This window comes from Euphorbia lathyris, chromosome 9 (assembly GCF_963576675.1).
Source record: "Euphorbia lathyris chromosome 9, ddEupLath1.1, whole genome shotgun sequence".
Lineage (NCBI taxonomy): Eukaryota > Viridiplantae > Streptophyta > Magnoliopsida > Malpighiales > Euphorbiaceae > Euphorbia > Euphorbia lathyris.
In genome coordinates, this window is record NC_088918.1 from 14,730,673 (window position 1) to 14,750,566 (window position 19,894).

A 19,894-nucleotide genomic window follows, 5' to 3' on the forward strand; every position below is an offset into this window, starting at 1 on the left:
CGAAAGAAGTCTCCATTCAAGGAAAACGATCGGCTCTAATACCAACTGATACATCGTGGAATCCACTGAGAGTTTTAAATCTTAAACTCACAAAGAGGTTCTTCTCTAGCTAAACTAGAAGGAGTTAATCCCAGGTTTTATGGACTAAATCCGTAGGAAATCAAGATTCCCCATTGTTGAAGGTGAAAACCTTAACAAGCTTCTTAAAGAAGAATTTAAGTTGATTGATAAGAAGTTAAGCAATTACAATGAAAGAGATGAATTTATATCATCTAAAACCTAAATGCTAAATTACATTAAAGGGTAACGAACATATCTAATCAAAATAATAAGATAGGGGTAAATTGGGTTAAATAATAAGGGGTGGTATGAGTGTAAATATAGGAGTGGTAGAGTTGTAATTAGGGAGTGACAAAGGTGTAAATAAGGAGTGGTAGGATTGTAAATAAGGAGTGGTAGGATTGTAAATAAGGAGGAGCTGGAGTAAGGAACAAGTTCCTGAAAAGTGAAAGTACGCGGAGCGTGGCCAAATCTACGCGGAGCGTAGGTTGGCTGTTGAGCTCTTCTTTGGATCAGTAGCCATTTTACGCGGAGCGTGCCCAAATCTACGCGGAGCGTAAATTGGCTGTTGAGCTCTTCTTTGGATCAGTAGCCATTTTACGCGGAGCGTGCCCAAATCTACGCTGAGCGTAGATTGGCTGTTGAGCTCTTCTCTGGATCACCAAGCTTTACGCGGAGCGTGCTAGAAACTACGCGGAACGTGCCTGAGCTGCTGTGTGGCACTGTTTTGACCTCCTTACTCGCTTGTTGCTCGTGCTTGGTTCTTCCTCCGACTTCCCTCGTACGGACCCGATCCTAGGGAAAGATGCCCCACATCACAAGATGAACAAATGGAGGTAAATCCTAGGATTGAAGGATTAAATCACTTTGAGCAAGCAACAGCAGCTATGGAGAAACACATCTGGGATGTTTGAAATAGTCCAAAGTTTGAAAAATCTTCTGAACTGTATTTAATGTAAGTTTACGGTACAATTTGGTTTCGTCTAAAAAATCAACGAGGCAATCCAATTCTATATTTTTTTATTTGGTTATTCTGATGTAGATCTGTCCACGAGTCCGGGTACCCGTCAGGTCTGCCTAGGCCCGTGTCCCTTGGGTCGGGCTTGGACAATGAAAATTGATGTTAGGTCCAGTCCGGCTCAGGCCCGCTAAAGCCCGCCTATTTTTTGGGTGGGTTTGGAATTAATAAAAATATAATTTTTTATATTTACATATTAAACATTTAATTTTAAGTATAATTTTTATTTTTTTTATAATTAAAAATTATATATATATATTAGGTGGGTTTATATGGGTTAAGTTTGGGAATTGATTTTTAAACCCAAGCCCAGTCCGGCCCGAGTCCGCCTAAATTAATAGTGGGCAGGGCTTGGGCGAAGTAATTTTACATAAAAACTCGATAGGTCTGGTCCGAATCCGGCCCAACCCGACCCATGGACAGGTCTATTCTGTTGGTTTAATAATCTCTAGGATCCGTGCTTAGCTTTTGGGGGTGTTCTATAAAGTTTGCCTAAAACATGACTTGGCGGATTAAATTTTGGAGATATTTTATTTACTTCCTGAACTTACCTAGAGTAATTTATTAACATTTGAAATTGGTTTAATACTTTCATGCTCTCTGAATTTGTCTCATTTTATTAGTTAGTCCTTTTTATTTAGCAGTCAATCTAACCGTCTTTTGGTTTGGCTCCTCAAATCATTAAAAGTATCTACATCCTCTTATTAATAAAGAACATCTATCCACAGAAACGTTTTTACTTTTGGAGGAACCCGAAGTTTCTATAACTAGCACCACCCCTCACTTGCAGTCCCGACACTGCTAACTTCCCTGACCGCCCGATACCCGGACTTACACGTGTATGTGCCCTTCTTGGTATGATGCCACAAAAACCCGTCCTGTGTTTGTCTGACCGAGACAACCATGTTACAGACTGCACTATAGCCTCCTCCTGTGACAGCCACTCCACCACCTTCCCCCCGATCCCAAACTCTCGTACCCGGAACAAAAAGTTCATCAACCGTAGCCCATTCATGACCTGTAGGTGGAGCCGAAAGTGCCTTGAACTGAGAAGCCGAATTTAACAGAGCAGCCAAATTATTATCATGTTAATCTTTGCGAAAGAAAATTTGTTGTTCCCACTTTTTTTTTATCCCATTACTTGTGTTCTATTTGATTTCTGACCCCGAGACATAATTATCCTACATTATTTTATTAATTTTGGTTAACTTTGGATGGTTTTGGTTAATTATGTCATTCAGAAATTGAATAATAGGCGGGTAAGGGATTAGGAAAAGGGAATTGCATATTTTCTTCCAATCTTGAGCATCCAAAAAAATCTATCATTATCGTATTGGGTTCGTGTAATGTGTTTCCAAGTCACGTGTAATTCTACTTTGACATTTGAAAATATGGGAGATCCAAATCATGTTTTGGTAGGTAATAATTGTGATTTTATTGTCTTTATTAATTAGGGATAAGATATAAATTTGCCCCTAACAATTTTTGGGATGTGCAGATTTACCTGTAACGTATGAAATGGTGTAATTTTATCCCTAACGTTGTCAAACAAGTTTAATTTTATCCCTACATAACAAAAAACTTGAACTATTTGATTTACCGTTATGCGATTATCACATCGGATCTTCGAAATAAGTTTGTCGATAAAATAAAACAGTTATGTGTATTTTGACTGGTTGTTTATACCTATTTTAATAACACATTAAGCATTTTATGCAGTTTTTTTGTGATTAACTTGCATCTGACAGACTTAAATATTGTAATTTCGGAGGGTTATATATAATTGTGTTAGTAACAGAATAAATATTTTAGACATAATTGTTGTTTGCAATATCTGATGCGATAATTAAATAATGAGTTAAATAACAGTAAAACAATATGTTTAAATTTTCTCTTGGATAAGAGTAAAATTGATCTTGCTCGACAACGTTAGGAGTAAAATTGCACCATTTCATACGTTAGGGATATATATGTATATATATGCACTTACCCAAAAATATTATGAGCAAATTTGCATCTTATCCACATTAATTAAGATGTGTAAAAAAAATATGATAATAAATATTCGTGTCATTTTCGAGTGAGGAGATCAACCTTAATCCAGTCGGAAAAAATTGTGTCACGTGTCAATTCATAAATGATTAATTACATGCTAAGCTAAATTCAAACACTATAATTACTAGGGATGTAAATGGGACGGGGACGGGTAATCCCCGCCCTGTTTTATTATGAGGCGGAGACGGGGACTAATCTGTGCCCCGTTAACGGAGATGGGAAAGGGTATACCCCGCCCCGCCCCGTTTACATCCCTAATAATTACGTGTAACTTTGTCACCCTAGAGAATATCATTTCAGCCCAACCCAAATTCATTTAAGCCCATATAAACTTCAAACTCATCTCATTTGGTGAAAATATTAGAACCACATCTCTCCATTACCAAATTACCAAACTCATCCACTATCTTTCCCAAAATATGCAGCCAAGTCCCAATCTTATTCCCTAAAATATGCAAAACCTCAGTTTCCATAGAATTTGTGCCACACAATCATCCGGTGACCGGAAAGAAAGTATTCAGGAATTGGCTGACTCCGGCGGAGCAATTTGGGCCGTTGGCATCAACGTTTAGACGGCGGCTACTTGTAGGTGTTGGCTCAGCTTCTCTTGTTGCAGTTGGAGCTAATTTTGGTGGGATTAAAAGTTTTCTACTCGGTTTGTCGCCGGAGATTGGTCGGAATCTGAAGGTGGATGTGCTGTATCCAATTGGAGGATATAGCCGTTGTGTTGACACAAATGAAGGATTTGGTTAGTAAAAGTTCTCAATTTGGTACTACAACTTAATTTGGAAAATCAATTTGTTTGCAATTTATTGTGCATTAACCAACTAGTCATTTTATGATGGGATAAATTTCAAAATTAACCCTTACATTTGGAATGAAGTGCAGATTATGAAATGATAAATATTTAACCCTAATATTTTCAAGCAAAACCAATTTTAGTTTTACGCTATCGATTATTTAAGCAGTTTCATACATTTTCTGTTGGTTTTTTTAACATTATTAATAACATGGTAAATGTTTTAGATAATTGGCAAAAAAAAATTGTGATTACTTATACGTAATAGATTTAGTTTTTAGTATTTTAATAGTAAAAAACGATATTGCCACTATGAAAAAATAATGTATCAAAACGTGTTGTTGTATCGTCATGTTTTACGCACATAATTATATATGATATAAATGATACCAAAATGATAATTGTGCCAATTGGATCGTGTTAAACTAGACATGTTCATGAGTCCGTTGACCCGTTCAGCCCGTCTTTTATGAGTTGGGCTTGGACATGCATATTTAACATTTAGTCCAGCTCGAGCCCGAACTTAAAGTGTGCTAAGCTTGGGATTTATCTCAAAACCCAAGTCTAGCCCGGCCTGGCCCGAGCTATAAAACAATTCTATATGATTTAATTATATTTAGTATTTTACTTAGTTTAATTAGTCCATTATTATAGTCAGTCATACTATGAAATTTTTATTAACTACTTACATTGCAGTGGATTGATTTTCACGCCCCTCACTATATTTCTTGTTTCTTGCAAGCTCTGATTTATTAAATTATAGTAGTTTATAAATATATGATGTTGCATTTTTCTTATTTATAATAATACTTTAATATGTTAATTTTAAATTATATTAAAAAAAATTTAATATAAATATATTAGGTGGATGGGTGAGGTTGGCCTGGGCTTGGGAATTAGTTTTTTTAGTCAAGCCCAGCCCGGTTCGAGCTCGATGTAAATATAGTGCGGGCTGGGCTAGGCTTGGACACAGTAATCAGATGTAAAACCCGGTTAGACCCGACCCGACCCCGACCCAGCGCAGCCCATGAACAGGTCTATGTTAAACAGAGTGTTTCTATAAATCGTGTGTTCATGTCAGAAATTTACTAACTCTAGTTTTTAACGATTTGGATGTGTTTTGAGAACATAATTCTTGTATCCATCAACTTGGGTTGGAGATCAAACATTGTTGTATCGAGCAGCTGAGAAGAAAGAATTTGAAAGATCACTTGATCTGCCTTCTTTAAGCAGTATGAAATCCGGTGGTGGGCGGAGAAGAAATGTAAATGAACCTGTTATAGCATTTGGTCCACCGGGTTCAACCGGTGAGCTCAATGTTAGTGTTATTGTCTCACCGGTTCCTCTTGATTTCTCGTGAGTATTCCTTATTCTCGTAATATTTACGAAATAAGGTTTCAAAAAAAGTCAAAATTTAAGCTTAGGTACAATAGATGATTTTTCAGCAAAATGGTAAAGTTTGAGAAAAATTGGAGTAGAAGAATCAATCAAATGTGTCTAACTAAAGTACAAGGACGAAAAAAAAAAAAAGGTTAGTTTGAGTGATTGAGTATTCTCACTCTTTAACAGAGTTCACATTCACCGTTTTAGCTACGCAAAAAGCATCCTGAGCACCCCTAAATCATTCCGATTTCGGTGAAGTCTTACCCTTTTATTTCAACAAATCAAAACCCTACACAATTAATCATTTGTTTTTATCACATTAAGCCCATGCTTGCCATATCAGTTAGCTGTTAACATCGAATTCAGTTAAAAGAACGTTACTCATCTCATTTGCGTCTGAAATTATATTTTTTACGGTTCGAATTTTACTAACTCTATTTCACTCTATATCTTTTTTTTCAAATCAAAATACTGTAACAAAAAACACAAGGCAAATTTCGGGCACGACTAACTTACTTAGGATCAAGGACCAATTTCTGGATTTCCTTAATGGCTGAAGTAGCTGCATATAATGATATCTTTCCTACCTGTATCAACATAAAGAAACATGGAAGACAAGAAGGGGCAAAAAATAAGCAATTTGAAGAAAAGGAAGCATTTAATACTTTTAAGGAAAATTGGCTTTGCCTGACCTCCAAAACTTGAAGTTTTGCTTCATGGTAATTTGGAAGACACCGTATCTCCTCAGCCAATCTAGCGGCTTCACCCACACTTTCAGGTGATAAGAAGTCGAGACCCAACTGAACAATGGACTGCAAATTTGCGCATAAAGTTTTAGGTAACAGCTTGAATGCAAGAGAGAGAGATAGATGCATTAGGATTCTGAATTAAGAGCACCAACATTTCGGACCCTTCCAAAATCCCATTTACTAGTCAGCGCATATCACTATAAGGACATTCAAAGGGTCAATAGGTCACTTTGAGAACTGAACGCAAGGCCCGTCTTACAAATCAAAAGAAAAAAAGGACTCGTTGGGCCAATAGGTCACTTTAAGTAAGTTGAGGAGGTCAATAAGTCACTTTAAGTGAGTTCAAAGGGCTAATGAGATATCTCCAAAGTTAAGGGGTCAATCAGTCTAAAAAATTTATGACCATTTTCCAGGTGGATGATCTAGCAAGAAACTCATAATCCATTCAACAAATGGATATCAATTAGTCCAGTCCAATCATTTAAAGCCAAAAATATAAGAGATTCACATTTTATTTCCATCTTATAAAAGTCGGGATGTTTGATGTTGCAGTAAATTTGATGAAATAATGACTGGCACATGAAGGAACTTGAAAAATTCCAGATATGAAATTAATCACAGCTTATTTACCTGAAGATTTCGCACTTGGAAGGGGCATCCAGCAGGGATAAAGATAGCTTGCCCCAAATACTGTTCAAACGAGCATGGCTCAACTCCTGATAGGAAGAAAATAACAGTTTCCAATTAGAGAAACAAAATAATATTAGTACATAATGGAACAATTCCATAAACAGAGATGAGTATAAGACAATTAATGCATTCATGTTTCAACGGGTAAATTACACCCATGGCCCTCAACTTTGTCTTTCTTTATGGTCCATGAACTTCAAAACCAGACATACGAATCCATAAAAGTCCCTTAACCTTTGAGCACTCCAATAGTTTAGTAAAGGGTAAAGTTTAGGGACTTTTATGTACGAATTTTGAAGTTCAGTGGCTATAAAAAAAGTAAGGCCAAAGTTGAGGGGTTATGAGTGCAATATACCCATGTTTCAACATTAAATAACAAGAGTCAAGTGAGATAACAAATGAAAACTATCAAATTATTCTATAGAATTAAAGTTGAATGAGGATAGGAACAGTGAATCAAAATCAATTTAGAAATCCATGTAAATTACCAAATTCCCCTTCACAATTCTGCTGCCACTATAAATTAGCTTGGCTTTACAGTCATTTTGTGTGTGACCAGTTGCAATTCATTACTAGGAATGCAAAATCTCATTCCAAAACGATGCCGTGTTCTATGTTCTAAATGGTAATTACATACTTTTCATTTTTCAATAGGGTAAATTACACCCATGGCCACTGAACTTTATTCATTTAACATTGTGGTCAGTGGACTTCAATTCTTAACAGTAAAGTCATTGAACACTACACTTTTTAATACCAGCGGCCACTTAATATCTCAAAACGACCGTTGACAGCCTCAAAATAAAAAATTCGAAAAGTTAATGATATTCTAAATAACTTTAATTCTTGAAAATTTTCAAATTAGGTGTTTTTTGGTTAGGAAAGAGAGTGAATTTGTAGAGAGAAAAAACTCCAAAAAGGTGATTTTGGAAAATAAAAAATATAGTATCATGATAAATGCCGTTCTGAACAACTTTAATTCTTGAATATTTTCATTTTGAAGTCATTACCGGTCATTTTGAGAAATTAGTTAAAATTCAATTGTCATTGATGTTAAAATGAATAAAGTTTAGTGGTCATACCGTTAAGAATTGAAGTTCAGTAGTCATAATGTTAAAATGAATAAAGTTCAGTTGTGCTATTAGTTGTGTTGGAAGAGCTAAAAAAAACGAGAATTTGTTGTTCATAATAGTTTCAAGTTGTGTTGTTTGCATCAAATTTGTCTGGAAAATCTTTGATTTCTTTAATAAATTGCAAAGGATTGTTTTTTTTTTTTTTTGTCATTTGGGTGATTGTACTTTGCAAAACAAACGAAACCTTTTTTAATTATATTATTTTCTATTCAAAAAAACCTCTTCCAAACATTTTGGTTATAGGAATTAGGAGTTATGAGGGGCATTTTACATTATGGGAATTGGGTTCAACCTTTATATTTTTTTTGTTTTATAGTTGTGGTTTTTTTTGTTGATTTTATTACAACTAATTAGTTTCAGTTGCTGCTACTAGGAGGAATCATAGTTCATCTGCAAAGGTTGGTGTTCAAAAATGAATGAGCATAATGATCCAACAAGAGATTTAATCACGGATGATATTGACCAGAGTTTTAGTCTAATTGATTTATTTGTCATATTTGTTCTAATTGGATCAATTGGGTTAAAATAAGTTTACAATGAGTTAAAGATGAGATGAAAATGTGAAAGATTAGTTTATCTCTAATTATTATTTAAATTTGAAGTTTATCTATTCTATAGCCATATTAAGAATTTAATTTTCTTCTCTATTGAATTATGTTTGTAGTTTAAAGAGATTTCTAAAGCATCACTCATATTGTGCAAAGATCTATGCATGGACTACTACTAGCTTCTTTTAATTCATTTTATCTATGGGTTTCTAAGGACTTAGGAGGAGAGTTAATTGAAGCAATTTTAATGTTAAACTTTCCATATACTTCAAAACCATTTTATTGATAATTAATTCTTTCCTTACACCAACTATACTAAGGTCCTGTTTTTTATCACTTAATTTCAGTAACAATCAGTTCAGTTCAGTTCAGTTCAATTCAGTTCAATTCAGTTCAGCATTCAGTTTCAGCATTCAGTAATTTATCCTTATTTATTATATTATAATTATTTATATATAATTTATTATAATAATTATTATTATTTAATTTATTATTATTTATTATTATTATTATTTATAGTTTATCATTATCTATAAATTAGATAAAAGTTAAGAAATGATAGTCAAGAAATGATAGTTTATTAAAGTATATATCGTTTAATAAAAAAATTAAAACTAAAGTATGCTTCCATATTTAAAAATTAGGAATTGCACTCAAATTTATCGAATTTATCAATGTTAGGGATAAAATTGCACCATTTTAGATGTTAGGGGTAAAATTACCCATTTTCCAAAACGTTAGGGATATTTTTACACTTTAACCCTTAATTAGAATAAAAAGTTAAGAGTTTGTATTCATATAAAAATTTGTATTTGATTTCATAGGCTTTAAATTATATGTAAATTTGTGTTTATATGTAATTTGTATTTTTAATTTAAATTAGACTCATTTTTATTTAATTTTATAGGCTTTTATCGAGCCAAAATTTTATCAAGCCGAGCTTTTATTTGATATTCAATTTAGTTTTATCTTTAATAATATATTTATTTATTTATTATTGATATTATTAAATTTATTAGAACCATTATTATTATTATTATTATAAGTTTATTAATGTCCAATATTATCAATTAAATTATTTTAAAGTTTAATATCATCATTATTGTTTAGTTCGGTTCAGTTCGGTAGTATTCAGTTAAGTTCATTAGTATTCAGTTAAATTCAGTCCAGTTCAGTATTCAGCAGTATTCAGTTCAGTTCAGTTCAATTCAATTCAGTTCAGTTCAATTCAGTTCAGTTCAGTTCAGTTCAGTTCAATTCAATTCAGTTCAGTTCAATTCAGTTCAGTTCAGTTCAGTTCAGTTCAGTTTTTTTCAGCAATAAAGAACAGAGCCTAACTCATTAATATGCAAGACACAACTTACAATGCCAAGCACAACTTATAGTACTAAGCTTTTATTTCTGTTATAAAATTGGCATCTATTAAATTTTATAAATACCCGAAGCAGAGCGAGGGGAACGTCCGAGTAAATATTAATTCTGCAATTCAGGAAACATAAAAATTCCTATGATGGCCAAGATTTACATATTCAACAGATAGATTTTTTGACATAAATTCTACTGGAAAATACAATTCCCCCATTGCATTTTTCATGTAAAGGATTAGTTTTGACGTTCAGACTACATTTAGGAAGAAGGCTTTTCAAGTCAGCAGCAATTAAAAAAAATCAAATTGAAGACATACTGCCGAAGCAAGAGCGTCCTATAATACAACTGATTCATCTCAAATCCATTTGAACTTTAGCGCACATACAAAAGAAAAAGGCAAATGAGACTTACAAATTCGTTTCCTAGATTATCAGGTTTCCCCAAATCTTTGTAATGTTTTTGCAAATACTTAATTAATTTTGGAGCATCCTGTCGACGAAAGACATCCCAACGTACTCCTGGATGAGAGGTATTTTCAGCATCTTTCCATAACTTTTGATCTTCCATCATGTTCATTATCATCGTATCCCTTCATGTTCCTTCGGTTAATTGCATTGGTAAAAGATCACTTAGGAGTAGTTTAACTCCAATTAGGAGTAGAGTAACTTGAATAACTTAGCTAGAATTAGATAACTTAGTTAGAATTAGATAACTTAGCTAGGATTAGTATAATTCAACCTAGGAGTAGATTAATTCAAACAAACCAACTCAAAACCCCCTAAGCCTAGATAACATCCGAGATCGAGTAGCTCGGTACTTGCAGAAATAAATCCTGTGGACGATAACCTGGACTTAAACCAGAAATTTATTACTTGATAACGACGGGGTACACTTATCCCTTAGTGAGTTCTCATCTCGAGTTAGGTGAGGACGCATCAGAAGCCGACCAAGTTCTAAATGCTTTTAGACATTCCAGTATGCCAGCTATATGCAAAACAGAATCTACTGTCCGTTAGAATGAATTCAGCTCCAGAGCTCTGGATATAAGTTTTAGTTCTTATGTAATAGAAAAAGCATAGCTTAAGCACATAGTACCAAATGCTGAACTTCATGACAGGATATGAAGTTCAGTTAGATAAGCAGCATATAATTTAGAGAAGCAACAAGTGCTTACCATGTCACGCATTTTGATATGAAGATTGGTTACTGAATCGCCTCTACCAATTTCCTTATTGGTCCCATAAGATATATAAATCTTGGGTCCAGCATCATTCTGCAAGGAATAATGAGGCAACTTGGCTGCAACATTTAGAAGACCCAATCTTGAGTGCATATACTCGAATAAGGGGAGTTTACTGATAAATTCAGGCCTCTGGTGTAATAAGAACTCCTCAGAAGCACTGGGGGAAGGCCAATCCTTCAACTTCAACATCTCTAACGAACCATCTTCACTGATTCGTCCCTCTGAATACCCTTTTATAAACTGATCAAGTTCAATATCAACCTGCCCATCACACCGAAACATGAACCGTAAATATCAATGACAGTAGTCAATAAACAATATCAAATACCGTAATGACATTAACAAAAAGAACCATATAGCCACACATACTGCATCAAGCCTACCTCAGTCCAGTTAAAGCAATCTATGGCCTTCACCATTCTATTTTCGTCTTTCATTTTCTCATCTGATGTTTCCCGAATCCCTCTCCATATAGCCATCGGATCCCAACTTGAGATTGATGAGCTATCAAATACATGTTTAACAATAACAGGCTCACCATTAGCCCAATGCTTCCTAAAAATGCTTATTCCCTTAGCTTTTAAATCTTCAGATGATGTACAATATAAGAAATTATCATCATTGTCCTCCCTATGAGCACACTGGCAGAGTGAGGAATCATTTAACTCAGTTTTTGGCAGGATACTGACATCATGGACCTTGCAGCCACTGACCATTTCCTCCACATTTTTCACCAGTTTTGCCACCCAATTCATCTTAAAAATGCGATTCAAATTTAAGGACGTGTAATTACAGCCGCCATACGCCTTTGGCGGACACGGAATGCTGCCATCACGATTTACTTTCCAATCAGGGTACTTGTCAGATAAATTGAATCTTAGCCTGGGTTCTTTAGCTTGCTGAAACACAGAATCTTTTTCTCTCCTTCTCCGACCCATCTGATTCTCAGCTGCTGCTTCTCGAAGATCTTGACAGCAATGAAGGCACAGATCATATGAGCAATTTGCACAGTGCCGATGATAATCAATGATGGGTATCCTACATATATTGCTGCAATAGAAGAAAAAACATTGAATAGCAATTTCTTGAAGAAAAAGAGGCACACATGACATTTACGCACCATGCAAGAAAACAGATTTTTATAACAAAAATAACAATAATAATAATAACTTATGAGTACAAATGTAAAGATTCCCAAGAATGTGAATTATGAAATTCACAACTCAAATATTTCATTATCTACAGCATAAAAAAGACATCTTTTTGCTACAGTTTATATAAAGGAAATAGACATATGATCAAACAATCAAATTAGTATTTATAGAAGTTAGAGCAATTCAAATTAATTAAGCATTGCACAAGTGTCGTTAATATACCAGCACATCTGCTCATCCGCATTCAATTTAGCCCGGACCAGATCTATATCATTTCCTGAAAACATAAAATTCCAGTAAGTTAAATAACAGAACAATGTCACAAATAGGAGAACAGAATTTCCACATGAGATGGGAATAATAAAAGTATCGTACCAGGAAGCTTTTTCTCTAGTTCTACTTCAGAACATTGTTCATTATGTATCTTCTTAACTACAGGAAGCACTGAAGACAACAAACAATAGAGATAGTGCAGCTTGTCCAAGACGGGTATCTCCCGTATTCGTACCTGCAACTCATATAAAACAATATTTAGCCTCTACAAAAAGATACTATCATCAAAAGATTTTCACAAGTATACAAAGATACTACAGTGTGATCAACAAAAGCTCCTTAAAACCTGTGAAAGAAATACCTTTACCATATTATCCCCTCGTAAGCACACCTTGCAATTACAAAGACCACGGCATGCAGGGCAAAGCTTCTCAATTTCTTCCAATGAAAATGTCCGGGAACCTAGAATTAAAGTAAGTATATTAACTATTTTTTGTACTTGGAAAACATCCATATATATGTCAGCCCAAAAAGTTCAACCCTCACCATGCAGAGATACAGTTTTCACAAAAGCCTCTCCTATCACATCTTAGACACCAAATAACTCTATTTTTATCACTCCTTCGACATTGATGGCAAACTTGACCACCAGCATCTTCAGAGGAATCTGTGGTAGGATCAGAGTATTCCTGAAAAGAAATTTGTTCATCAAAGTGTCCCATAAGGATCCAAAAACACAACATGATTCATAAAGTCCGTGAAACATTAAGAAAAACAAATCAATGGTAAGATCATTGCAGCATTGCTAACCGTCATAGCACTGGCATCAAAGCTCTTCTGTGACCTACTCCTGGATGAATCCATGGCAGAAAGAGACGGTGTTTTGTATGACCTCCAATTCTCTTCCGACTCTACATCTCTTTGCAAATCATCATTTGTCTTTAGAGAATTGCGTGCAGACAAACTCCTTACAGGTGTTTCAGGAGAATATTGAACTTGACTTTTGGATGCTTTCTCTTTATTCTTCTTTGTTGAGACGGAAGGAGTATAGTCCTCAACCTTCATGTCCACAAGTGGTGAATCGAAATCATCATTCTTACTCTCCAGATATATTTCACTTTCACCTAATGATTTCCTCTTAGCTTTCTTAATACTAGCTCTTAAAGCAGAATTAGCTGCCCTCTTCTTTGCCTGGCTATAGTGCTTCTCACATGGCATAGACATGGCAGTGCATCTCCACTGTTTCCCATCTGACCTCTTGCAACGCCAATCATCTGGTATCCCAACATTATCCTCACCATTCCCAGAGCCTGATCGTGGATTATCCATCAGAATGAACTTTCTTTGAAACAAAATTCAACAAAAGTTGCAGTTTCCTTCTCAAAAGACCTATCTGGCAATAATGCAGAAAACAAAATTCAACCCACTAAAAGAGAATTTCAACATATTTTCAATTATCAGAATTACAATTCAAAATAGACAGTGTATTATTAGAATGTTTTACCAGGCTAAATTGCTCTTGACTGTCAATGTTATGAGTAAAATTATACAATTTTAGATGTTAGATTTATTTTTGCATTATATGTTTTTTTTAACAATTTTGAGAATTCAAATACAGTTATGATCGGTAATCCGCAAGATGAGACAACAAGATTAAAAAAATTCATCTCTGTCACATATAGAATTTTTTCGAGAATTCCTTGTCCCTATTGGGACAGATCGTTTGTAGGAACGTAGAGTTATTGTCCATTGGTGACCCTAATTATATTATAATTGTGAGCTAATTATATAAAAATAAAGATTAAATAATCTATTGGTTTTTACATTTTTTATCTAACATATTGTTTAGTCCTCATATTGTAATAATATATTATTTAGTCATTAACTTTTGTTTTATTTAATAGTTTAGTTTTTTATAGGAAAACTAAAATGTTTGATAATTCAAATATTTTAATGACTAAACTGTTGAATAGAACAAAAGTTATGGATTAAATAATATTTTATTAAAATAGATCTAATATATCCATAGTCTCCCAAGTTATCTAAAAACTGCAACTGACCTCTGAACTTTAAAATGTTACAACTAACCTCATCAATTTCATTATTTAGAACAAATAACCCCTCAAATAGGTTAATATATGTGATTTCGAGAATTTTTTTTTTTTACATTTATGTTAATGTATTGATAGATTAGTTAGATATAGTAGCGTATATTTTGGACATCTTTTATTTCCAAGATAATATTGTGTGTTTTTTTGGGTTTCTGAGTTATTTAATGAGTTATTTGTTCCAAATAAGTAAATTGATGAGTTTTTTTTATTTCAAATAAGCAAGTTGGAAAAATTAATTGTAACGTTTTAAAATTCGGGGGTTAGTTATAGTTGGGTTGAAACACATTAAAATACGAGAGCTTAAAAAGGTTGAGAATAATAAATTGTTTAGTAGTATAAAATAAAATTTGTGATAAGAAAAAAAATCATAAAGTTAAATCAATAGAAAAAAAACAGTAGTAATTAATTCCACACATGAAAGCACAAATTCCTAAACTGTAAGATAAAAAATCTAAGTTAATACAGCAAAATTTCACATTCTATCCGGTTTGTAAATTTCCAATATTAATTGATTATATATTCAATTAATAAAAAATAGTAATAAATTTCCCATATGGGTTTTAGTGCATAATAATAAAATATTTTGAAATTGTAAAAAAATCAATTAATAAGTATTTCGAAATTGTAAAAAAAATAAAGAAAAATTAACTTTTTATTAACCCAAGTTAACCTATTAATAAATATACACATTCTTCTATAATATATATATATATATGTTTTTCATTTAATTGATTTAGACATCGGTTTATATAATTGAAAGAGAGATGATATTCTACGTATATTTGGTTCTTCGTTTGACTAATAATATTATTGTTTTTTCATAAAGTCATTATCATTCTTCTATTTAAATTCTTTCTTTATTTATTTTTTGTTTGAAATGGTTTTTATATTTATTGTCTTTTTTATTATTAATTTTTGAGCAATTAATTTATTAGTCTATATATTTTGATAAAACACATTATTTAGTTCTTATATTTTCAAAAACATATGGTAAGGTCCCTAACCTTTTTCTCGATGAACTGTTTAGTCCCTAACGTTTTTCTCGGTAAACTGTTTAGTCCCTGCCGTTAGACTCTCATGAAGATTCCGTTAGTCAATTTGGATTTGAGTCAAAATCTATTTAAAAAAATGTAATGCCTTAACTACCCTTTGTCACAAAATCAAATATATAAGACCACTATCTTCACAGTTTCTCATATTTGCGTTCTTCTGGTTGATTTGAGTCGATTATGGGTACGGATTCAATCCTTCATTTTTTTTAGCGCGAGTTATGAGAGAAAGACATAGAGGTGTGAATGACTCTTGACTAATAAATAGTAAAGGGTAATTTAGTCATTTCCGAAGTCATAAACGGTAAAAAAATCTAACAAACAGATAGAAGGACTAAACAGTTCACCGAGAAAAAAGTTAGAGACCTTACCGTGTGTTTTTGAAAATACAGGGACTGAACAGTGTGCTTTGTCAATATATAAGGACTAATAAATTAATTACGCTTAATTTTTTCATCGTACCAACAAATTTTGTTAATATCAAAAAAAAAAAAACAAATTTTGTTTAAGTATGTCTATATATTAATTAATTTGGGATTCACAATTTGAATTAGTGGGTCCATTTTTTAAAATAATCACATATCCTTTTCAGTTTTCTTTAATTATTTATTTTTCAATTGGATACAGAAAGCTCAAAATATTAAGTGAAAAATATATTATTGGGTCCCCCTGCCTGTATTTGGAATTTGTCAATTGTTTAAAAAGGGCGGTCCGGTCGCATTACGCGTCCCCGCTGAGCGAGAGTCCGGGGAGGGGTCCCACCACAAGGGTGTATTGGGGGCAAGCCTTCCCCTGCCAATTTATTTGACAAGAGGCCGCTCCTAAGACTCGAACCCGTGACCTCTTGGTCACACGACAACAACGTTTACCGTTGCGCCAAGGCTTGCCCTCTATTTGTCAATTGATTAAAAAATTTAAATTGATAGGTAATGACTTTAATATTTTTTTTATCATTATTATTGTTACTATGGATAAGGTGTAAAAATGCCCCTAACATTTAGGGTTAGAAGCAACTTTATCCCCCTAAAGTTGATAGTCAAGAACAAGTTTACTCCTAACATTATCAAGTTTAGTCAATTTGAAAAATAATTCATCAAACTGTTTTTTCGATTATGAATCTTGTCATCTGCACTAATGCAGAAGTAATTTATCAAACGGTGCACTTTCAAGCATTATTACAAAAATTTCATATTATGAAAGTTTGAAATTACACTCTTCTTTTAATGAAAAAATAAACTAAAGTTTTATTAATAAGATTTGAAATTACATCGTCGAATAAACGTTAAGACTAAACACTTGTCGGTTTAATTTTTTTTTTTAGGTAAATTTCAAATAAAACCCCTATGATTTCACTAATTTTCAGATAAAGGATTGTGGTTTACTTTTTGCCAAAACGAGGATTGGCGTTTCGCACTTTTAATAATGCTATTAAAAGTTTTCTACTCGGTTTGTCGCCGAAGATTGGTCAGAATCTGAAGGTGGATGTGCTCTATCCAATTGGAGGATATAGCCGTTGTGTTGACACAAATGAAGGATTTGGTTAGTAAAAGTTCTCAATTTGGTACTACAACTTAATTTGGAAAATCAATTTGTTTGCAATTTATTGTGCATTAACCAACTAGTCACTTTATGATGGGATAAATTTCAAAATTAACCCTTAAATTTGGAATGAATTGCAGATTTAGCTGTAATATATAAAATGATAAAAATTTAACCCTAATATTTTCAAGCAAAATCAATTTTAGTCTTACGCTATCGATTATTTAAGCAGTTTCGTACATTTTTTGTTGTTTTTTTTAACATTATTAATAACATGGTAAATGTTTTAGATAATTTGACAAAAAAAATTGTGATTACTTGTACGTGATAGATTTAGTTTTTAGTATTTTAACAGAATTAGTAAAAAATGATATTGCCACTATGAAAAAATAATGTGTCAAATTAAATTTGAGTTACAATCTCCTTCTCGTGGGAGTCAAGCTAGGGTTTTCTTTCTCCTTCTCGTGGGAGTTAAGCAATTGTTATCGTTTGCTCTTAGATTGGTTCTGCCGCTTGTGCAGTTGAACTTCTTCGATTGTTCATTAGGTCTGGAAATCAATCAGGCCAAAGACTGGTTTATTGATCTTTCTTTGTCACACCAAGGAGTAACGTGGGATTCAAGAAAAAGTTATCAAATCTGAATTTAGGGTTTTATGGAACAAGCACTGCACCAATTGTCGTTGGCAGAGGATGAAGAATCCCCTTTTGATTTCCTGTCGCCTACGCAGGAGAATTCAGGGGTGAAGAGCCTGGTTCTGGTAGGAAGATTCTTAACGAAACGACCGATTAATTTTACAACGATGAAAACGCGTATGGCGGATGTCTGGATGCCAAAAAAAGGGGTATGGATTACAGCTGTCAACGTAAATTTATTTTCATTCGAATTTTACCATAGGATCGATAAGGAGAGAGTTGAAGAAGGCGGACCTTGGTCTTTCGATGGTAAAATGTTAGTATTGGGGGAATGCGGGATAGGGCAGAAACCTGAACATGTGGAGCTGTCGATGATTAAAATATGGGTTCAAGTGTACGGAATTCCACCAGGTTTTTACTCGGAAGCAGTGGGGAAGAAGATTGGAGAGTTTATCAGAGGATTCATCGAGTATGATGGGAATAATGATCAGAGTACGCGTCAGATGGAATATATGCGTATCAGAGTGATGATGGACGTTTGTAGTCCGCTGAAAATATGCAAACGAATCAAACGTTCAGCGACAGAATTCTCTTTTCTCCAATTCAAGTATGAGCGCCTATCTAATTTTTGTTTCTTATGTGGGATTCTAGGCCATACGGAGAGATTCTGTGATAACCTGTTCATCGAAGATACTAGAGGGCTAAAACGTGAATGGGGAATATGGCTTGTGGCTCAGGCTAGGAGAGGGGGTGTTGGGCAGACATCGCGCTGGCTGAGGGAGCCAAGTATGGGGGACGAGGAGGTATGGAGGAAGTCTGTAGGGCAGAATAATTTGAATACTACTGCTCCAAGTAGCATTATACATAAGGGGAAGAGAATTGATAAGAATTTGGAGGAGGTAACAACAGGGAAGGAAGATGAGGAATTGGTACTTTTAGAAATAAAAAAATGGAGAAGGGAGGGAGTGCTGATCAATAAGGCAACATCTGGTCGTAGCGGGATGGATACGAGTTCGGAGATAGGTGTAAGTGGGGTAGCTGCAGTTTCTATGTTTGACATGGATTCTACAGTTACAGATGATTTGTTCATGGCGAGACCTGAGGATCAGGTCCGCCAGCCAAAATGACTTGCCTAAGTTGGAACTGTCGGGGTCTCGGTAACCCCCGGGCAGTTCGTGTTCTGAGTGACCTGTTAAAAGGTCACAAATCGAATTTGGTGTTTCTCATGGAGACATTGATAGTGTTGATAGTCAAGGTAAAAGTAGTTGATTTGTTTTCCTTTGGATGATAAAAGACTTTATGGATGTTTAACGTTATTATAATAATTTCATTGATCATTCTTATACGCCTTCCTAATGCTAGCCCGTTTTAGTTTACTAGGTTTTATGGCTTTTCAGAATGACAATTGTTTACAGGCTTCCTAGGATCTCGTCCTTCATCTTGGTTGGTCCTCTTCACTTCACTGGATCTATGGTGCAAATTTCAATGATATAGTTAATTCTTCTAAAAAAACAGGGTCAATGTTCACATCCTAAAATTTTTGTGAACAAGGTTTTGTGTTAAGATTATTTTAAAAAAAAGTACCAAAATTTTTTATGATTTTTTTTAAAGATTATTTAAAAAAATGTACCAAAGTTTTTTTTTATGAATTTGTGTTAATATTATTTAAAAAAATTAAAACTAAATATTAATTATACAATCTCATCAATATCCAAGTGTAGACACCGAGTCGGAGGACCTGTGACGAAAACCTGTAAACAAGACGGTCGAAGCGGTTGATTCCGGAAGTTTTAAAACAAAAATATATAATAAGGAAAGAAAAGTTAATGTGAGGTGCGGTCGTCAAGTGGACGGCTCACAAGTGCTCAGCGACGTAGTGCGAGCGCCTAGGGGCAGCCGACGTAATATGGCGGCTCGCTCGCAGACGTCTGAGCTCGGGCACCGTCGAAGAAATCTGACAAGTGAGCACTCCTCCAGGAACCCTCCTGCAAATAGAGACACAATAAATACCACTAACTATCTCGTAAATAAAGGTAAATAGGTCGAACCACTCACCGGAACCTCCTCCCGACCAAAGACTGCAGCGACA

General features: G+C 34.1%; 2 pseudogenes; one reads left to right on the plus strand and one right to left on the minus strand.

The window, feature by feature from the left end:
• The first annotated feature begins 3,498 nt into the window (after nt 1-3,498).
• LOC136207262 (psbP domain-containing protein 7, chloroplastic-like) lies at nt 3,499-5,292 on the plus strand (annotated as a pseudogene).
• A 535-nt stretch (nt 5,293-5,827) lies between these two features.
• On the minus strand, nt 5,828-13,802 carry LOC136207263 (E3 ubiquitin-protein ligase JMJ24-like; annotated as a pseudogene).
• Between the last annotated feature and the right edge of the window lie 6,092 nt (nt 13,803-19,894).